We start from the raw sequence: 21040 nt of genomic DNA on the forward strand, positions 1-21040 counted from the left end.
ACACTTTGGTGATGCAATAAGACAATGATTTTGTAAGAAAAATCTTCAAACTTCATAAAGTTTTTCTTAATTCCTTACCTTTGTACTGATAAGATAACACCTGGTTATAACATAACACAGGCTTTCACTTAAAAATGCTGCTAGGTTGCATTCTGCTGATTAGATATCACCAGGAACAACATTAACCTTCAGGTATTTTCTAATTGTTGAATAAATTGGCTTAAATCAAATTAAACTCACTTTAGAGATAATTGTTTCAGAGAAAGTCTTGAACCCTACCATAAAATATGTAGTTTGACATGTTGACTTCTCTACCTAAAAATCCCCAAAATTTGACTAATAGAAGATTTTCATCCCTGGGTGGGATTGAACCACCAATATTCCAATTAACAGCCGAACGCGCTAACCAATTGTGCCACAGAGACCCTATGTGAGATATAAACTAACAACAGCTAAGAAACATTGATCTGGAAAGTTTCCTTGCCAAAGTTTATAATGTCTCTAATCTGGACAGTTATTTTAGGATTTTTCGCTAATTAAAAGGAACACATTGCCATGTTCTTGTGATGAATCAACCCTTCTTGAGTTCTAAGCACTTCCACGAGCAGCAGAGTGGCGCAGCGGAAGCGTGCTGGGCCCATAACCCAGAGGTCGTTGGATCGAAACCATCCTCTGCTATGTGCTATTTTCATTTATCAAATCTAAAATTGGGATTGCTATTTTGACTTTTTTGGTCTTTGCTTATAGTGGAAAATCCATTATCATCTTAACTCATTTAAATCGTATTTTGACAGAAGTGCTGTAGCAAAAAATCCACATAATGTCTTTACTTTACCCTATTACTTCTATGGTTATTGAGAAAAACAAACTACATTGACTCCAGAAGAGCAAATCAGGTGTTCTATCAAGTAATTTATCAAAATCATCTTTCCAGCTTACACTTTGGTGATGCAATAAGACAATGATTTTGTAAGAAAAATCTTCACACTTCAAAAAGTTTTTCTTAATTCCTTACCTTTGTACTGATAAGATAACACCTGGTTATAACATAACACAGGCTTCCACTTAAAAATGCTGCTAGGTTGCATTCTGCTGATTAGATATCACCAGGAACAACATTAACCTTCAGGTATTTTCTAAATGTTGAATAAATTGGCTTAAATCAAATTAAACTCACTTTAGAGATAATTGTTTCAGAGAAAGTCTTGAACCCTACCATAAAATAGGTAGTTTGACATGTTGACTTCTCTACCTAAAAATCCCCAAAATTTGACTAATAGAAGATTTTCATCCCTGGGTGGGATTGAACCACCAATATTCCAATTAACAGCCGAACGTGCTATCCAATTGTGCCACAGAGACCCTATATGAGACATAAACAAACAACAGCTAAGAAACATTGATCTGGAAAGTTTCCTTACCAAAGTTTATAAAGTCTCTAATCTGGACAGTTATTTTAGGATTTTTCGTTAATTAAAAGGAACACATTGCCATGTTCTTGTGATGAATCAACCCTTCTTGAGTTCTAAGCACTTCCATGAGCAGCAGAGTGGCGCAGCGGAAGCGTGCTGGGCCCATAACCCAGAGGTCATTGGATCGAAACCATCCTCTGCTATGTGCTATTTTCTTTTATCAAATCTAAAATTGGGATTGCTATTTTGACTTTTTTGGTCTTTGATTATAGTAGAAAATCCATTATCATCTTAACTCATTTAAATTGTATTTTGACAGAAGTGCTGTATCAAAAAATCCACATAATGTCTTTACTTTACCCTATTACTTCTTTGGTTATTGAGAAAAACAAACTACATTGACTCCAGAAGAGCAAATCAGGTGTTCAAACAAGTAATTTATCAAAATCATCTTTCCAGCTTACACTTTGGTGATGCAATAAGACAATGATTTTGTAAGAAAAATCTTCAAACTTCATAAAGTTTTTCTTAATTCCTTACCTTTGTACTGATAAGATAACACCTGGTTATAACATAACACAGGCTTTCACTTAAAAATGCTGCTAGGTTGCATTCTGCTGATTAGATATCACCAGGAACAACATTAACCTTCAGGTATTTTCTAATTGTTGAATAAATTGGCTTAAATCAAATTAAACTCACTTTAGAGATAATTGTTTCAGAGAAAGTCTTGAACCCTACCATAAAATAGGTAGTTAGACATGTTGACTTCTCTACCTAAAATTCCCCCAAATTTGACTAATAGAAGATTCTCGTCCCTGGGTGGGATTGAACCACCAACCTTCCGGTTAACAGCCGAACGTGCTAACCAATTGCGCCACAGAGACCCTATGTGAGACATAAACTAACAACAGCTAAGAAACATTAATCTGGAAAGTTTCCTTGCCAAAGTTTATAAAGTCTCTAATCTGGACAGTTATTTTAGGATTTTTCGCTAATTAAATGGAACACATTGCCATGTTCTTGTGATGAATCAACCCTTCTTGAGTTCTAAGCATTTCCATGAGCAGCAGAGTGGCGCAGCGGAAGCGTGCTGGGCCCATAACCCAGAGGTCAATGGATCGAAACCATCCTCTGCTATGTGCTATTTTCATTTATCAAATCTAAAATTGGGATTGCTATTTTGACTTTTTTGGTCTTTGCTTATAGTAGAAAATCCATTATCATCTTAACTCATTTAATTCGTATTTTGACAGAAGTGCTGTAGCAAAAAATCCACATAATGTCTTTACTTTACCCTATTACTTCTATGGTTATTGAGAAAAACAAACTACATTGACTCCAGAAGAGCAAATCAGGTGATCTAACAAGTAATTTATCAAAATCATCTTTCCAGCTTACACTTTGGTGATGCAATAAGACAATGATTTTGTAAGAAAAATCTTCACACTTCAAAAAGTTTTTCTTAATTCCTTACCTTTGTACTGATAAGATAACACCTGGTTTTTACATAACACAGGCTTCCACTTAAAAATGCTGCTAGGTTGCATTCTGCTGATTAGATGTAACCAGGAACAACATTAACCTTCAGGTATTTTCTAAATGTTGAATAAATTGGCTTAAATCAAATTAAACTCACTTTAGAGATAATTGTTTCAGAGAAAGTCTTGAAACCTACCATAAAATAGGTAGTTTGACATGTTGACTTCTCTACCTAAAAATCCCCAAAATTTGACTAATAGAAGATTTTCTTCCCTGGGTGGGATTGAACCACCAATATTCCAATTAACAGCCGAACGTGCTAACCAATTGTGCCACAGAGACCCTATATGAGACATAAACAAACAACAGCTAAGAAACATTGATCTGGAAAGTTTCCTTACCAAAGTTTATAAAGTCTCTAATCTGGACAGTTATTTTAGGATTTTTCATTAATTAAAAGGAACACATTGCCATGTTCTTGTGATGAATCAACCCTTCTTGAGTTCTAAGCACTTCCATGATCAGCAGAGTGGCACAGCGGAAGCGTGCTGGGCCCATAACCCAGAGGTCGTTGGATCGAAACCATCCTCTGCTATGTGCTATTTTCATTTATCAAATCTAAAATTGGGATTGCTATTTTGACTTTTTTGGTCTTTGCTTATAGTAGAAAATCCATTATCATCTTAACTCATTTAAATCGTATTTTGACAGAAGTGCTGTAGCAAAAAATCCACATAATGTCTTTACTTTACCCTATTACTTCTATGGTTATTGAGAAAAACAAACTACATTGACTCCAGAAGAGCAAATCAGGTGTTCAAACAAGTAATTTATCAAAATCATCTTTCCAGCTTACACTTTGGTGATGCAATAAGACAATGATTTTGTAAGAAAAATCTTCAAACTTCATAAAGTTTTTCTTAATTCCTTACCTTTGTACTGATAAGATAACACCTGGTTCTAACATAACACAGGCTTTCACTTAAAAATGCTGCTAGGTTGCATTCTGCTGATTAGATATCACCAGGAACAACATTAACCTTCAGGTATTTTCTAATTGTTGAATAAATTGGCTTAAATCAAATTAAACTCACTTTAGAGATAATTGTTTCAGAGAAAGTCTTGAACCCTACCATAAAATAGGTAGTTAGACATGTTGACTTCTCTACCTAAAATTCCCCAAAATTTGACTAATAGAAGATTCTCGTCCCTGGGTGGGATTGAACCACCAACCTTCCGGTTAACAGCCGAACGCGCTAACCAATTGCGCCACAGAGACACTATGTGAGATATAAACTAACAACAGCTAAGAAACATTGATCTGGAAAGTTTCCTTGCCAAAGTTTATAAAGTCTCTAATCTGGACAGTTATTTTAGGATTTTTCGCTAATTAAAAGGAACACATTGCCATGTTCTTGTGATGAATCAACCCTTCTTGAGTTCTAAGCACTTCCATGAGCAGCCGAGTGGCGCAGCGGAAGCGTGCTGGGCCCATAACCCAGAGGTCATTGGATCGAAACCATCCTCTGCTATGTGCTATTTTCATTTATCAAATCTAAAATTGGGATTGCTATTTTGACTTTTTTGGTCTTTGCTTATAGTGGAAAATCCATTATCATCTTAACTCATTTAAATCGTATTTTGACAGAAGTGCTGTAGCAAAAAATCCACATAATGTCTTTACTTTACCCTATTACTTCTATGGTTATTGAGAAAAACAAACTACATTGACTCCAGAAGAGCAAATCAGGTGTTCTATCAAGTAATTTATCAAAATCATCTTTCCAGCTTACACTTTGGTGATGCAATAAGACAATGATTTTGTAAGAAAAATCTTCAAACTTCATAAAGTTTTTCTTAATTCCTTACCTTTGTACTGATAAGATAACACCTGGTTTTAACATAACACAGGCTTCCACTTAAAAATGCTGCTAGGTTGCATTCTGCTGATTAGATGTAACCAGGAACAACATTAACCTTCAGGTATTTTCTAAATGTTGAATAAATTGGCTTAAATCAAATTAAACTCACTTTAGAGATAATTGTTTCAGAGAAAGTCTTGAAACCTACCATAAAATAGGTAGTTTGACATGTTGACTTCTCTACCTAAAAATCCCCAAAATTTGACTAATAGAAGATTTTCATCCCTGGGTGGGATTGAACCACCAATATTCCAATTAACAGCCGAACGTGCAAACCAATTGTGCCACAGAGACCCTATATGAGACTTAAACAAACAACAGCTAAGAAACATTGATCTGGAAAGTTTCCTTACCAAAGTTTATAAAGTCTCTAATCTGGACAGTTATTTTAGGATTTTTCGCTAATTAAAAGGAACACATTGCCATGTTCTTGTGATGAATCAACCCTTCTTGAGTTCTAAGCACTTCCATGAGCAGCAGAGTGGCGCAGCGGAAGCGTGCTGGGCCCATAACCCAGAGGTCGTTGGATCGAAACCATCCTCTGCTATGTGCTATTTTCATTTATCTAATCTAAAATTGGGATTGCTATTTTGACTTTTTTGGTCTTTGCTTATAGTGGAAAATCCATTATCATCTTAACTCATTTAAATCGTATTTTGACAGAAGTGCTGTAGCAAAAAATCCACATAATGTCTTTACTTTACCCTATTACTTCTATGGTTATTGAGAAAAACAAACTACATTGACTCCAGAAGAGCAAATCAGGTGTTCTATCAAGTAATTTATCAAAATCATCTTTCCAGCTTACACTTTGGTGATGCAATAAGACAATGATTTTGTAAGAAAAATCTTCACACTTCAAAAAGTTATTCTTAATTCCTTACCTTTGTACTGATAAGATAACACCTGGTTATAACATAACACAGGCTTCCACTTAAAAATGCTGCTAGGTTGCATTCTGCTGATTAGATATAACCAGGAACAACATTTACCTTCAGGTATTTTCTAAATGTTGAATAAATTGGCTTAAATCAAATTAAACTCACTTTAGAGATAATTGTTTCAGAGAAAGTCTTGAACCCTACCATAAAATAGGTAGTTTGACATGTTGACTTCTCTACCTAAAAATCCCCAAAATTTGACTAATAGAAGATTTTCATCCCTGGGTGGGATTGAACCACCAATATTCCAATTAACAGCCGAACGTGCTAACCATTTGTGCCACAGAGACCCTATATGAGACATAAACAAACAACAGCTAAGAAACATTGATCTGGAAAGTTTCCTTAGCAAAGTTTATAAAGTCTCTAATCTGGACAGTTATTTTAGGATTTTTCATTAATTAAAAGGAACACATTGCCATGTTCTTGTGATGAATCAACCCTTCTTGAGTTCTAAGCACTTCCATGAGCAGCAGAGTGGCGCAGCGGAAGCGTGCTGGGCCCATAACCCAGAGGTCATTGGATCGAAACCATCCTCTGCTATGTGCTATTTTCATTTATCAAATCTAAAATTGGGATTGCTATTTTGACTTTTTTGGTCTTTGATTATAGTAGAAAATCCATTATCATCTTAACTCATTTAAATTGTATTTTGACAGAAGTGCTGTATCAAAAAATCCACATAATGTCTTTACTTTACCCTATTACTTCTTTGGTTATTGAGAAAAACAAACTACATTGACTCCAGAAGAGCAAATCAGGTGTTCAAACAAGTAATTTATCAAAATCATCTTTCCAGCTTACACTTTGGTGATGCAATAAGACAATGATTTTGTAAGAAAAATCTTCAAACTTCATAAAGTTTTTCTTAATTCCTTACCTTTGTACTGATAAGATAACACCTGGTTATAACATAACACAGGCTTTCACTTAAAAATGCTGCTAGGTTGCATTCTGCTGATTAGATATCACCAGGAACAACATTAACCTTCAGGTATTTTCTAATTGTTGAATAAATTGGCTTAAATCAAATTAAACTCACTTTAGAGATAATTGTTTCAGAGAAAGTCTTGAACCCTACCATAAAATATGTAGTTTGACATGTTGACTTCTCTACCTAAAAATCCCCAAAATTTGACTAATAGAAGATTTTCATCCCTGGGTGGGATTGAACCACCAATATTCCAATTAACAGCCGAACGCGCTAACCAATTGTGCCACAGAGACCCTATGTGAGATATAAACTAACAACAGCTAAGAAACATTGATCTGGAAAGTTTCCTTGCCAAAGTTTATAATGTCTCTAATCTGGACAGTTATTTTAGGATTTTTCGCTAATTAAAAGGAACACATTGCCATGTTCTTGTGATGAATCAACCCTTCTTGAGTTCTAAGCACTTCCACGAGCAGCAGAGTGGCGCAGCGGAAGCGTGCTGGGCCCATAACCCAGAGGTCGTTGGATCGAAACCATCCTCTGCTATGTGCTATTTTCATTTATCAAATCTAAAATTGGGATTGCTATTTTGACTTTTTTGGTCTTTGCTTATAGTGGAAAATCCATTATCATCTTAACTCATTTAAATCGTATTTTGACAGAAGTGCTGTAGCAAAAAATCCACATAATGTCTTTACTTTACCCTATTACTTCTATGGTTATTGAGAAAAACAAACTACATTGACTCCAGAAGAGCAAATCAGGTGTTCTATCAAGTAATTTATCAAAATCATCTTTCCAGCTTACACTTTGGTGATGCAATAAGACAATGATTTTGTAAGAAAAATCTTCACACTTCAAAAAGTTTTTCTTAATTCCTTACCTTTGTACTGATAAGATAACACCTGGTTATAACATAACACAGGCTTCCACTTAAAAATGCTGCTAGGTTGCATTCTGCTGATTAGATATCACCAGGAACAACATTAACCTTCAGGTATTTTCTAAATGTTGAATAAATTGGCTTAAATCAAATTAAACTCACTTTAGAGATAATTGTTTCAGAGAAAGTCTTGAACCCTACCATAAAATAGGTAGTTTGACATGTTGACTTCTCTACCTAAAAATCCCCAAAATTTGACTAATAGAAGATTTTCATCCCTGGGTGGGATTGAACCACCAATATTCCAATTAACAGCCGAACGTGCTATCCAATTGTGCCACAGAGACCCTATATGAGACATAAACAAACAACAGCTAAGAAACATTGATCTGGAAAGTTTCCTTACCAAAGTTTATAAAGTCTCTAATCTGGACAGTTATTTTAGGATTTTTCGTTAATTAAAAGGAACACATTGCCATGTTCTTGTGATGAATCAACCCTTCTTGAGTTCTAAGCACTTCCATGAGCAGCAGAGTGGCGCAGCGGAAGCGTGCTGGGCCCATAACCCAGAGGTCATTGGATCGAAACCATCCTCTGCTATGTGCTATTTTCTTTTATCAAATCTAAAATTGGGATTGCTATTTTGACTTTTTTGGTCTTTGATTATAGTAGAAAATCCATTATCATCTTAACTCATTTAAATTGTATTTTGACAGAAGTGCTGTATCAAAAAATCCACATAATGTCTTTACTTTACCCTATTACTTCTTTGGTTATTGAGAAAAACAAACTACATTGACTCCAGAAGAGCAAATCAGGTGTTCAAACAAGTAATTTATCAAAATCATCTTTCCAGCTTACACTTTGGTGATGCAATAAGACAATGATTTTGTAAGAAAAATCTTCAAACTTCATAAAGTTTTTCTTAATTCCTTACCTTTGTACTGATAAGATAACACCTGGTTATAACATAACACAGGCTTTCACTTAAAAATGCTGCTAGGTTGCATTCTGCTGATTAGATATCACCAGGAACAACATTAACCTTCAGGTATTTTCTAATTGTTGAATAAATTGGCTTAAATCAAATTAAACTCACTTTAGAGATAATTGTTTCAGAGAAAGTCTTGAACCCTACCATAAAATAGGTAGTTAGACATGTTGACTTCTCTACCTAAAATTCCCCCAAATTTGACTAATAGAAGATTCTCGTCCCTGGGTGGGATTGAACCACCAACCTTCCGGTTAACAGCCGAACGTGCTAACCAATTGTGCCACAGAGACCCTATATGAGACATAAACAAACAACAGCTAAGAAACATTGATCTGGAAAGTTTCCTTACCAAAGTTTATAAAGTCTCTAATCTGGACAGTTATTTTAGGATTTTTCATTAATTAAAAGGAACACATTGCCATGTTCTTGTGATGAATCAACCCTTCTTGAGTTCTAAGCACTTCCATGATCAGCAGAGTGGCACAGCGGAAGCGTGCTGGGCCCATAACCCAGAGGTCGTTGGATCGAAACCATCCTCTGCTATGTGCTATTTTCATTTATCAAATCTAAAATTGGGATTGCTATTTTGACTTTTTTGGTCTTTGCTTATAGTAGAAAATCCATTATCATCTTAACTCATTTAAATCGTATTTTGACAGAAGTGCTGTAGCAAAAAATCCACATAATGTCTTTACTTTACCCTATTACTTCTATGGTTATTGAGAAAAACAAACTACATTGACTCCAGAAGAGCAAATCAGGTGTTCAAACAAGTAATTTATCAAAATCATCTTTCCAGCTTACACTTTGGTGATGCAATAAGACAATGATTTTGTAAGAAAAATCTTCAAACTTCATAAAGTTTTTCTTAATTCCTTACCTTTGTACTGATAAGATAACACCTGGTTCTAACATAACACAGGCTTTCACTTAAAAATGCTGCTAGGTTTCATTCTGCTGATTAGATATCACCAGGAACAACATTAACCTTCAGGTATTTTCTAATTGTTGAATAAATTGGCTTAAATCAAATTAAACTCACTTTAGAGATAATTGTTTCAGAGAAAGTCTTGAACCCTACCATAAAATAGGTAGTTAGACATGTTGACTTCTCTACCTAAAATTCCCCAAAATTTGACTAATAGAAGATTCTCGTCCCTGGGTGGGATTGAACCACCAACCTTCCGGTTAACAGCCGAACGCGCTAACCAATTGCGCCACAGAGACACTATGTGAGATATAAACTAACAACAGCTAAGAAACATTGATCTGGAAAGTTTCCTTGCCAAAGTTTATAAAGTCTCTAATCTGGACAGTTATTTTAGGATTTTTCGCTAATTAAAAGGAACACATTGCCATGTTCTTGTGATGAATCAACCCTTCTTGAGTTCTAAGCACTTCCATGAGCAGCCGAGTGGCGCAGTGGAAGCGTGCTGGGCCCATAACCCAGAGGTCGTTGGATCGAAACCATCCTCTGCTATGTGCTATTTTCATTTATCAAATCTAAAATTGGGATTGCTATTTTGACTTTTTTGGTCTTTGCTTATAGTGGAAAATCCATTATCATCTTAACTCATTTAAATCGTATTTTGACAGAAGTGCTGTAGCAAAAAATCCACATAATGTCTTTACTTTACCCTATTACTTCTATGGTTATTGAGAAAAACAAACTACATTGACTCCAGAAGAGCAAATCAGGTGTTCTATCAAGTAATTTATCAAAATCATCTTTCCAGCTTACACTTTGGTGATGCAATAAGACAATGATTTTGTAAGAAAAATCTTCAAACTTCATAAAGTTTTTCTTAATTCCTTACCTTTGTACTGATAAGATAACACCTGGTTATAACATAACACAGGCTTTCACTTAAAAATACTGCTAGGTTGCATTCTGCTGATTAGATATCACCAGGAACAACATTAACCTTCAGGTATTTTCTAATTGTTGAATAAATTGGCTTAAATCAAATTAAACTCACTTTAGAGATAATTGTTTCAGAGAAAGTCTTGAACCCTACCATAAAATAGGTAGTTAGACATGTTGACTTCTCTACCTAAAATTCCCCAAAATTTGACTAATAGAAGATTCTCGTCCCTGGGTGGTATTGAACCACCAACCTTCCGGTTAACAGCCGAACGCGCTAACCAATTGCGCCACAGAGACCCTATGTGAGATATAAACTAACAACAGCTAAGAAACATTGATCTGGAAAGTTTCCTTGCCAAAGTTTATAAAGTCTCTAATCTGGACAGTTATTTTAGGATTTTTCGCTAATTAAAAGGAACACATTGCCATGTTCTTGTGATGAATCAACCCTTCTTGAGTTCTAAACACTTCCATGAGCAGCAGAGTGGCGCAGCGGAAGCGTGCTGGGCCCATAACCCAGAGGTCGTTGGATCGAAACCATCCTCTGCTATGTGCTATTTTCATTTATCAAATTTAAAATTGGGATTGCTATTTTGACTTTTTTGGTCTTTGCTTATAGTAGAAAATCCATTATCATCTTAACTCATTTTATTCGTATTTTGACAGAAGTGCTGTAGCAAAAAATCCACATAATGTCTTTAATTTACCCTATTACTTCTATGGTTATTGAGAAAAACAAACTACATTGACTCCAGAAGAGCAAATCAGGTGATCTAACAAGTAATTTATCAAAATCATCTTTCCAGCTTACACTTTGGTGATGCAATAAGACAATGATTTTGTAAGAAAAATATTCACACTTGAAAAAGTTTTTCTTAATTCCTTACCTTTGTACTGATAAGATAACACCTGGTTTTAACATAACACAGGCTTCCACTTAACAATGCTGCTAGGTTGCATTCTGCTGATTAGATATCACCAGGAACAACATTAACCTTCAGGTATTTTCTAAATGTTGAATAAATTGGCTTAAATCAAATTAAACTCACTTTAGAGATAATTGTTTCAGAGAAAGTCTTGAACCCTACCATAAAATAGGTAGTTTGACAAGTTGACTTCTCTACCTAAAAATCCCCAAAATTTGACTAATAGAAGATTTTCATCCCTGGGTGGGATTGAACCACCAATATTCCAATTAACAGCCGAACGTGCTAACCAATTGTGCCACAGAGACCCTATATGAGACATAAACAAACAACAGCTAAGAAACATTGATCTGGAAAGTTTCCTTACCAAAGTTTATAAAGTCTCTAATCTGGACAGTTATTTTAGGATTTTTCATTAATTAAAAGGAACACATTGCCATGTTCTTGTGATGAATCAACCCTTCTTGAGTTCTAAGCACTTCCATGAGCAGCAGAGTGGCGCAGCGGAAGCGTGCTGGGCCCATAACCCAGAGGTCATTGGATTGAAACCATCCTCTGCTATGTGCTAATTTCATTTATCAAATCTAAAATTGGGATTGCTATTTTGACTTTTTTGGTCTTTGATTATAGTAGATAATCCATTATCATCTTAACTCATTTAAATTGTATTTTGACAGAAGTGCTGTATCAAAAAATCCACATAATGTCTTTACTTTACCCTATAACTTCTTTGGTTATTGAGAAAAACAAACTACATTGACTCCAGAAGAGCAAATCAGGTGTTCAAACAAGTAATTTATCAAAATCATCTTTCCAGCTTACACTTTGGTGATGCAATAAGACAATGATTTTGTAAGAAAAATCTTCAAACTTCATAAAGTTTTTCTTAATTCCTTACCTTTGTACTGATAAGATAACACCTGGTTATAACATAACACAGGCTTTCACTTAAAAATGCTGCTAGGTTGCATTCTGCTGATTAGATATCACCAGGAACAACATTAACCTTCATGTATTTTCTAATTGTTGAATAAATTGGCTTAAATCAAATTAAACTCACTTTAGAGATAATTGTTTCAGAGAAAGTCTTGAACCCTACCATAAAATAGGTAGTTTGACATGTTGACTTCTCTACCTAAAAATCCCCAAAATTTGACTAATAGAAGATTTTCGTCCCTGGGTGGGATTGAACCACCAATATTCCAATTAACAGCCGAACGTGCTAACCAATTGTGCCACAGAGACCCTATGTGAGACATAAACTAACAACAGCTAAGAAACATTGATCTGGAAAGTTTCCTTGCCAAAGTTTATAAAGTCTCTAATCTGGACAGTTATTTTAGGATTTTTCGCTAATTAAAAGGAACACATTGCCATGTTCTTGTGATGAATCAACCCTTCTTGAGTTCTAAGCACTTCCATGAGCAGCAGAGTGGCGCAGCGGAAGTGTGCTGGGCCCATAACCCAGAGGTCGTTGGATCGAAACCATCCTCTGCTATGTGCTATTTTCATTTATCAAATCTAAAATTGGGATTGTTATTTTGACTTTTTTGGTCTTTGCTTATAGTGGAAAATCCATTATCATCTTAACTCATTTAAATCGTATTTTGACAGAAGTGCTGTAGCAAAAAATCCACATAATGTCTTTACTTTACCCTATTACTTCTATGGTTATTGAGAAAAACAAACTACATTGACTCCAGAAGAGCAAATCAGGTGTTCTATCAAGTAATTTATCAAAATCATCTTTCCAGCTTACACTTTGGTGATGCAATAAGACAATGATTTTGTAAGAAAAATCTTCAAACTTCATAAAGTTTTTCTTAATTCCTTACCTTTGTACTGATAAGATAACACCTGGTTATAACATAACACAGGCTTTCACTTAAAAATACTGCTAGGTTGCATTCTGCTGATTAGATATCACCAGGAACAACATTAACCTTCAGGTATTTTCTAATTGTTGAATAAATTGGCTTAAATCAAATTAAACTCACTTTAGAGATAATTGTTTCAGAGAAAGTCTTGAACCCTACCATAAAATAGGTAGTTAGACATGTTGACTTCTCTACCTAAAATTCCCCAAAATTTGACTAATAGAAGATTCTCGTCCCTGGGTGGGATTGAACCACCAACCTTCTGGTTAACAGCCGAACGCGCTAACCAATTGCGCCACAGAGACCCTATGTGAGATATAAACTAAAAACAGCTAAGAAACATTGATCTGGAAAGTTTCCTTGCCAAAGTTTATAAAGTCTCTAATCTGGACAGTTATTTTAGGATTTTTCACTAATTAAAAGGAACACATTGCCATGTTCTTGTGATGAATCAACCCTTCTTGAGTTCTAAACACTTCCATGAGCAGCAGAGTGGCGCAGCGGAAGCGTGCTGGGCCCATAACCCAGAGGTCGTTGGATCGAAACCATCCTCTGCTATGTGCTATTTTCATTTATCAAATCTAAAATTGGGATTGCTATTTTGACTTTTTTGGTCTTTGCTTATAGTGGAAAATCCATTATCATCTTAACTCATTTAAATCGTATTTTGACAGAAGTGCTGTAGCAAAAAATCCACATAATGTCTTTACTTTACCCTATTACTTCTATGGTTATTGAGAAAAACAAACTACATTGACTCCAGAAGAGCAAATCAGGTGTTCTATCAAGTAATTTATCAAAATCATCTTTCCAGCTTACACTTTGGTGATGCAATAAGACAATGATTTTGTAAGAAAAATCTTCACACTTCAAAAAGTTTTTCTTAATTCCTTACCTTTGTACTGATAAGATAACACCTGGTTATAACATAACACAGGCTTCCACTTAAAAATGCTGCTAGGTTGCATTCTGCTGATTAGATATAACCAGGAACAACATTTACCTTCAGGTATTTTCTAAATGTTGAATAAATTGGCTTAAATCAAATTAAACTCACTTTAGAGATAATTGTTTCAGAGAAAGTCTTGAACCCTAACATAAAATAGGTAGTTTGACATGTTGACTTCTCTACCTAAAATTCCCCAAAATTTGACTAATAGAATATTCTCGTCCCTGGGTGGGATTGAACCACCAAACTTCCGGTTAACAGCCGAACGCGCTAACCAATTGCACCACAGAGACCCTATGTGAGATATAAACTAACAACAGCTAAGAAACATTAATCTGGAAAGTTTCCTTGCCAAAGTTTATAAAGTCTCTATTCTGGACAGTTATTTTAGGATTTTTCGTTAATTAAAAGGAACACATTGCCATGTTCTTGTGATGAATCAACCCTTCTTGAGTTCTAAGCACTTCCATGAGCAGCAGAGTGGCGCAGCGGAAGCGTGCTGGGCCCATAACCCAGAGGTCGATGGATCGAAACCATCCTCTGCTATGTGCTATTTTCATTTATCAAATCTAAAATTGGGATTGCTATTTTGACTTTTTTGGTCTTTGCTTATAGTAGAAAATCCATTATCATCTTAACTCATTTTATTCGTATTTTGACAGAAGTGCTGTAGCAAAAAATCCACATAATGTCTTTAATTTACCCTATTACTTCTATGGTTATTGAGAAAAACAAACTACATTGACTCCAGAAGAGCAAATCAGGTGATCTAACAAGTAATTTATCAAAATCATCTTTCCAGCTTACACTTTGGTGATGCAATAAGACAATGATTTTGTAAGAAAAATCTTCACACTTGAAAAAGTTTTTCTTAATTCCTTACCTTTGTACTGATAAGATAACACCTGGTTTTAACATAACACAGGCTTCCACTTAAAAATGCTGCTAGGTTGCATTCTGCTGATTAGATATCACCAGGAACAACATTAACCTTCAGGTATTTTCTAAATGTTGAATAAATTGGCTTAAATCAAATTAAACTCACTTTAGAGATAATTGTTTCAGAGAAAGTCTTGAACCCTACCATAAAATAGGTATTTTGACATGTTGACTTCTCTACCTAAAAATCCCCAAAATTTGACTAATAGAAGATTTTCATCCCTGGGTGGGATTGAACCACCAATATTCCAATTAACAGCCGAACGTGCTAGCCAATTGTGCCACAGAGACCCTACATGAGACATAAACAAACAACAGCTAAGAAACATTGATCTGGAAAGTTTCCTTACCAAAGTTTATAAAGTCTCTAATCTGGACAGTTATTTTAGGATTTTTCATTAATTAAAAGGAACACATTGCCATGTTCTTTTGATGAATCAACCCTTCTTGAGTTCTAAGCACTTCCATGAGCAGCAGAGTGGCGCAGCGGAAGCGTGCTGGGCCCATAACCCAGAGGTCATTGGATCGAAACCATCCTCTGCTATGTGCTATTTTCATTTATCAAATCTAAAATTGGGATTGCTATTTTGACTTTTTTGGTCTTTGCTTATAGTAGAAAATCCATTATCATCTTAACTCATTTAATTCGTATTTTGACAGAAGTGCTGTAGCAAAAAATCCACATAATGTCTTTACTTTACCCTATTACTTCTATGGTTATTGAGAAAAACAAACTACATTGACTCCAGAAGAGCAAATCAGGTGATCTAACAAGTAATTTATCAAAATCATCTTTCCAGCTTACACTTTGGTGATGCAATAAGACAATGATTTTGTAAGAAAAATCTTCACACTTCAAAAAGTTTTTCTTAATTCCTTACCTTTGTACTGATAAGATAACACCTGGTTTTAACATAACACAGGCTTCCACTTAAAAATGCTGCTAGGTTGCATTCTGCTGATTAGATATCACCAGGAACAACATTAACCTTCAGGTATTTTCTAAATGTTGAATAAATTGGCTTAAATCAAATTAAACTCACTTTAGAGATAATTGTTTCAGAGAAAGTCTTGAAACCTACCATAAAATAGGTAGTTTGACATGTTGACTTCTCTACCTAAAAATCCCCAAAATTTGACTAATAGAAGATTTTCGTCCCTGGGTGGGATTGAACCACCAACCTTCCGGTTAACAGCCGAAAGCGCTAACCAATTGCGCCACAGAGACCCTATGTGAGACATAAACTAACAACAGCTAAGAAACATTGATCTGGAAAGTTTCCTTGCCAAAGTTTATAAAGTCTCTAATCTGTACAGTTATTTTAGGATTTTTCGCTAATTAAAAGGAACACATTGCCATGTTCTTGTGATGAATCAACCCTTCTTGAGTTCAAAGCACTTCCATGAGCAGCAGAGTGTCGCAGCGGAAGCGTGCTGGGCCCATAACCCAGAGGTCGATGGATCGAAACCATCCTGTGCTATTTTCATTTATCAAATCTAAAATTGGGATTGCTATTTTGACTTTTTTGGTCTTTGCTTATAGTGGAAAATCCATTATCATCTTAACTCATTTAAATCGTATTTTGACAGAAGTGCTGTAGCAAAAAATCCACATAATGTCTTTACTTTACCCTATTACTTCTATGGTTATTGAGAAAAACAAACTACATTGACTCCAGAAGAGCAAATCAGGTGATCTAACAAGTAATTTATCAAAATCATCTTTCCAGCTTACACTTTGGTGATGCAATAAGACAATGATTTTGTAAGAAAAATCTTCACACTTCAAAAAGTTTTTCTTAATTCCTTACCTTTGTACTGATAAGATAACACCTGGTTATAACATAACACAGGCTTTCACTTAAAAATGCTGCTAGGTTGCATTCTGCTGATTAGATATCACCAGGAACAACATTAACCTTCAGGTATTTTCTAATTGTTGAATAAATTGGCTTAAATCAAATTAAACTCACTTTAGAGATAATTGTTTCAGAGAAAGTCTTGAACCCTACCATAAAATAGGTAGTTAGACATGTTGACTTCTCTACCTAAAATTCCCCAAAATTTGACTAATAGAAGATTCTCGTCCCTGGGTGGGATTGAACCACCAACCTTCCGGTTAACAGCCGAACGTGCTAACCAATTGAGCCACAGCGACCCTATGTGAGACATAAACTAACAACAGCTAAGAAACATTGATCTGGAAAGTTTCCTTGCCAAAGTTTATAAAGTCTCTAATCTGGACAGTTATGTTAGGATTTTTCGCTAATTAAAATGAACACATTACCATGTTCTTGTGATGAATCAACCCTTCTTGAGTTCTAAGCACTTCCATGAGCAGCAGAGTGGCGCAGCGGAAGCGTGCTGGGCCCATAACCCAGAGGTCGTTGGATCGAAACCATCCTCTGCTATGTGCTATTTTCATTTATCAAATCTAAAATTGGGATTGCTATTTTGACTTTTTTGGTCTTTGCTTATAGTGGAAAATCCATTATCATCTTAACTCATTTAAATCGTATTTTGACAGAAGTGCTGTAGCAAAAAATCCACATAATGTCTTTACTTTACCCTATTACTTCTATGGTTATTGAGAAAAACAAACTACATTGACTCCAGAAGAGCAAATCAGGTGATCTAACAAGTAATTTATCAAAATCATCTTTCCAGCTTACACTTTGGTGATGCAATAAGACAATGATTTTGTAAGAAAAATCTTCACACTTGAAAAAGTTTTTCTTAATTCCTTACCTTTGTACTGATAAGATAACACCTGGTTTTAACATAACACAGGCTTCCACTTAACAATGCTGCTAGGTTGCATTCTGCTGATTAGATATCACCAGGAACAACATTAACCTTCAGGTATTTTCTAAATGTTGAATAAATTGGCTTAAATCAAATTAAACTCACTTTAGAGATAATTGTTTCAGAGAAAGTCTTGAACCCTACCATAAAATAGGTAGTTTGACAAGTTGACTTCTCTACCTAAAAATCCCCAAAATTTGACTAATAGAAGATTTTCATCCCTGGGTGGGATTGAACCACCAATATTCCAATTAACAGCCGAACGTGCTAACCAATTGTGCCACAGAGACCCTATATGAGACATAAACAAACAACAGCTAAGAAACATTGATCTGGAAAGTTTCCTTACCAAAGTTTATAAAGTCTCTAATCTGGACAGTTATTTTAGGATTTTTCATTAATTAAAAGGAACACATTGCCATGTTCTTGTGATGAATCAACCCTTCTTGAGTTCTAAGCACTTCCATGAGCAGCAGAGTGGCGCAGCGGAAGCGTGCTGGGCCCATAACCCAGAGGTCATTGGATTGAAACCATCCTCTGCTATGTGCTATTTTCATTTATCAAATCTAAAATTGGGATTGCTATTTTGACTTTTTTGGTCTTTGATTATAGTAGAAAATCCATTATCATCTTAACTCATTTAAATTGTATTTTGACAGAAGTGCTGTATCAAAAAATCCACATAATGTCTTTACTTTACCCTATAACTTCTTTGGTTATTGAGAAAAACAAACTACATTGACTCCAGAAGAGCAAATCAGGTGTTCAAACAAGTAATTTATCAAAATCATCTTTCCAGCTTACACTTTGGTGATGCAATAAGACAATGATTTTGTAAGAAAAATCTTCAAACTTCATAAAGTTTTTCTTAATTCCTTACCTTTGTACTGATAAGATAACACCTGGTTATAACATAACACAGGCTTTCACTTAAAAATGCTGCTAGGTTGCATTCTGCTGATTAGATATCACCAGGAACAACATTAACCTTCATGTATTTTCTAATTGTTGAATAAATTGGCTTAAATCAAATTAAACTCACTTTAGAGATAATTGTTTCAGAGAAAGTCTTGAACCCTACCATAAAATAGGTAGTTTGACATGTTGACTTCTCTACCTAAAAATCCCCAAAATTTGACTAATAGAAGATTTTCGTCCCTGGGTGGGATTGAACCACCAATATTCCAATTAACAGCCGAACGTGCTAACCAATTGTGCCACAGAGACCCTATGTGAGACATAAACTAACAACAGCTAAGAAACATTGATCTGGAAAGTTTCCTTGCCAAAGTTTATAAAGTCTCTAATCTGGACAGTTATTTTAGGATTTTTCGCTAATTAAAAGGAACACATTGCCATGTTCTTGTGATGAATCAACCCTTCTTGAGTTCTAAGCACTTCCATGAGCAGCAGAGTGGCGCAGCGGAAGTGTGCTGGGCCCATAACCCAGAGGTCGTTGGATCGAAACCATCCTCTGCTATGTGCTATTTTCATTTATCAAATCTAAAATTGGGATTGTTATTTTGACTTTTTTGGTCTTTGCTTATAGTGGAAAATCCATTATCATCTTAACTCATTTAAATCGTATTTTGACAGAAGTGCTGTAGCAAAAAATCCACATAATGTCTTTACTTTACCCTATTACTTCTATGGTTATTGAGAAAAACAAACTACATTGACTCCAGAAGAGCAAATCAGGTGTTCTATCAAGTAATTTATCAAAATCATCTTTCCAGCTTACACTTTGGTGATGCAATAAGACAATGATTTTGTAAGAAAAATCTTCAAACTTCATAAAGTTTTTCTTAATTCCTTACCTTTGTACTGATAAGATAACACCTGGTTATAACATAACACAGGCTTTCACTTAAAAATACTGCTAGGTTGCATTCTGCTGATTAGATATCACCAGGAACAACATTAACCTTCAGGTATTTTCTAATTGTTGAATAAATTGGCTTAAATCAAATTAAACTCACTTTAGAGATAATTGTTTCAGAGAAAGTCTTGAACCCTACCATAAAATAGGTAGTTAGACATGTTGACTTCTCTACCTAAAATTCCCCAAAATTTGACTAATAGAAGGTTCTCGTCCCTGGGTGGGATTGAACCACCAACCTTCCGGTTAACAGCCGAACTCGCTAACCAATTGCGCCACAGAGACCCTATGTGAGATATAAACTAACAACAGCTAAGAAACATTGATCTGGAAAGTTTCCTTGCCAAAGTTTATAAAGTCTCTAATCTGGACAGTTATTTTAGGATTTTTCACTAATTAAAAGGAACACATTGCCATGTTCTTGTGATGAATCAACCCTTCTTGAGTTCTAAACACTTCCATGAGCAGCAGAGTGGCGCAGCGGAAGCGTGCTGGGCCCATAACCCAGAGGTCGTTGGATCGAAACCATCCTCTGTTATGTGCTATTTTCATTTATCAAATCTAAAATTGGGATTGCTATTTTGACTTTTTTGGTCTTTGCTTATAGTGGAAAATCCATTATCATCTTAACTCATTTAAATCGTATTTTGACAGAAGTGCTGTAGCAAAAAATCCACATAATGTCTTTACTTTTCCCTATTACTTCTATGGTTATTGAGAAAAACAAACTACATTGACTCCAGAAGAGCAAATCAGGTGTTCTATCAAGTAATTTATCAAAATCATCTTTCCAGCTTACACTTTGGTGATGCAATAAGACAATGATTTTGTAAGAAAAATCTTCACACTTCAAAAAGTTTTTCTTAATTCCTTACCTTTGTACTGATAAGATAACACCTGGTTATAACATAACACAGGCTTCCACTTAAAAATGCTGCTAGGTTGCATTCTGCTGATTAGATATAAACAGGAACAACATTTACCTTCAGGTATTTTCTAAATGTTGAATAAATTGGCTTAAATCAAATTAAACTCACTTTAGAGATAATTGTTTCAGAGAAAGTCTTGAACCCTAACATAAAATAGGTAGTTTGACATGTTGACTTCTCTACCTAAAATTCCCCAAAATTTGACTAATAGAATATTCTCGTCCCTGGGTGGGATTGAACCACCAAACTTCCGGTTAACAGCCGAACGCGCTAACCAATTGCACCACAGAGACCCTATGTG

The 21040-nt window shown here is 35.1% G+C and overlaps 6 non-coding genes across 6 annotated transcripts; all 6 read right to left on the minus strand.

Annotated features, from left to right (window-relative positions):
- Positions 1-2225: 2225 nt before the first annotated feature.
- TRNAN-GUU (transfer RNA asparagine (anticodon GUU)) lies at positions 2226-2299 on the minus strand. Its single transcript has one exon. It is a non-coding gene; the product is annotated as a tRNA-Asn (tRNA).
- A 1800-nt stretch (positions 2300-4099) lies between these two features.
- TRNAN-GUU (transfer RNA asparagine (anticodon GUU)) lies at positions 4100-4173 on the minus strand. Its single transcript has one exon. It is a non-coding gene; the product is annotated as a tRNA-Asn (tRNA).
- Positions 4174-9721: 5548 nt separating this feature from the next.
- TRNAN-GUU (transfer RNA asparagine (anticodon GUU)) lies at positions 9722-9795 on the minus strand. The gene has a single exon. It is a non-coding gene; the product is annotated as a tRNA-Asn (tRNA).
- An 863-nt stretch (positions 9796-10658) lies between these two features.
- TRNAN-GUU (transfer RNA asparagine (anticodon GUU)) lies at positions 10659-10732 on the minus strand. The gene has a single exon. It is a non-coding gene; the product is annotated as a tRNA-Asn (tRNA).
- A 2737-nt stretch (positions 10733-13469) lies between these two features.
- TRNAN-GUU (transfer RNA asparagine (anticodon GUU)) lies at positions 13470-13543 on the minus strand. Its single transcript has one exon. It is a non-coding gene; the product is annotated as a tRNA-Asn (tRNA).
- A 2737-nt stretch (positions 13544-16280) lies between these two features.
- TRNAN-GUU (transfer RNA asparagine (anticodon GUU)) lies at positions 16281-16354 on the minus strand. The gene has a single exon. It is a non-coding gene; the product is annotated as a tRNA-Asn (tRNA).
- Between the last annotated feature and the right edge of the window lie 4686 nt (positions 16355-21040).

Source organism: Taudactylus pleione, unplaced genomic scaffold (genome assembly GCF_031769625.1).
Source record: "Taudactylus pleione unplaced genomic scaffold, aTauple2 ptg000134l, whole genome shotgun sequence".
NCBI lineage: Eukaryota > Metazoa > Chordata > Amphibia > Anura > Myobatrachidae > Taudactylus > Taudactylus pleione.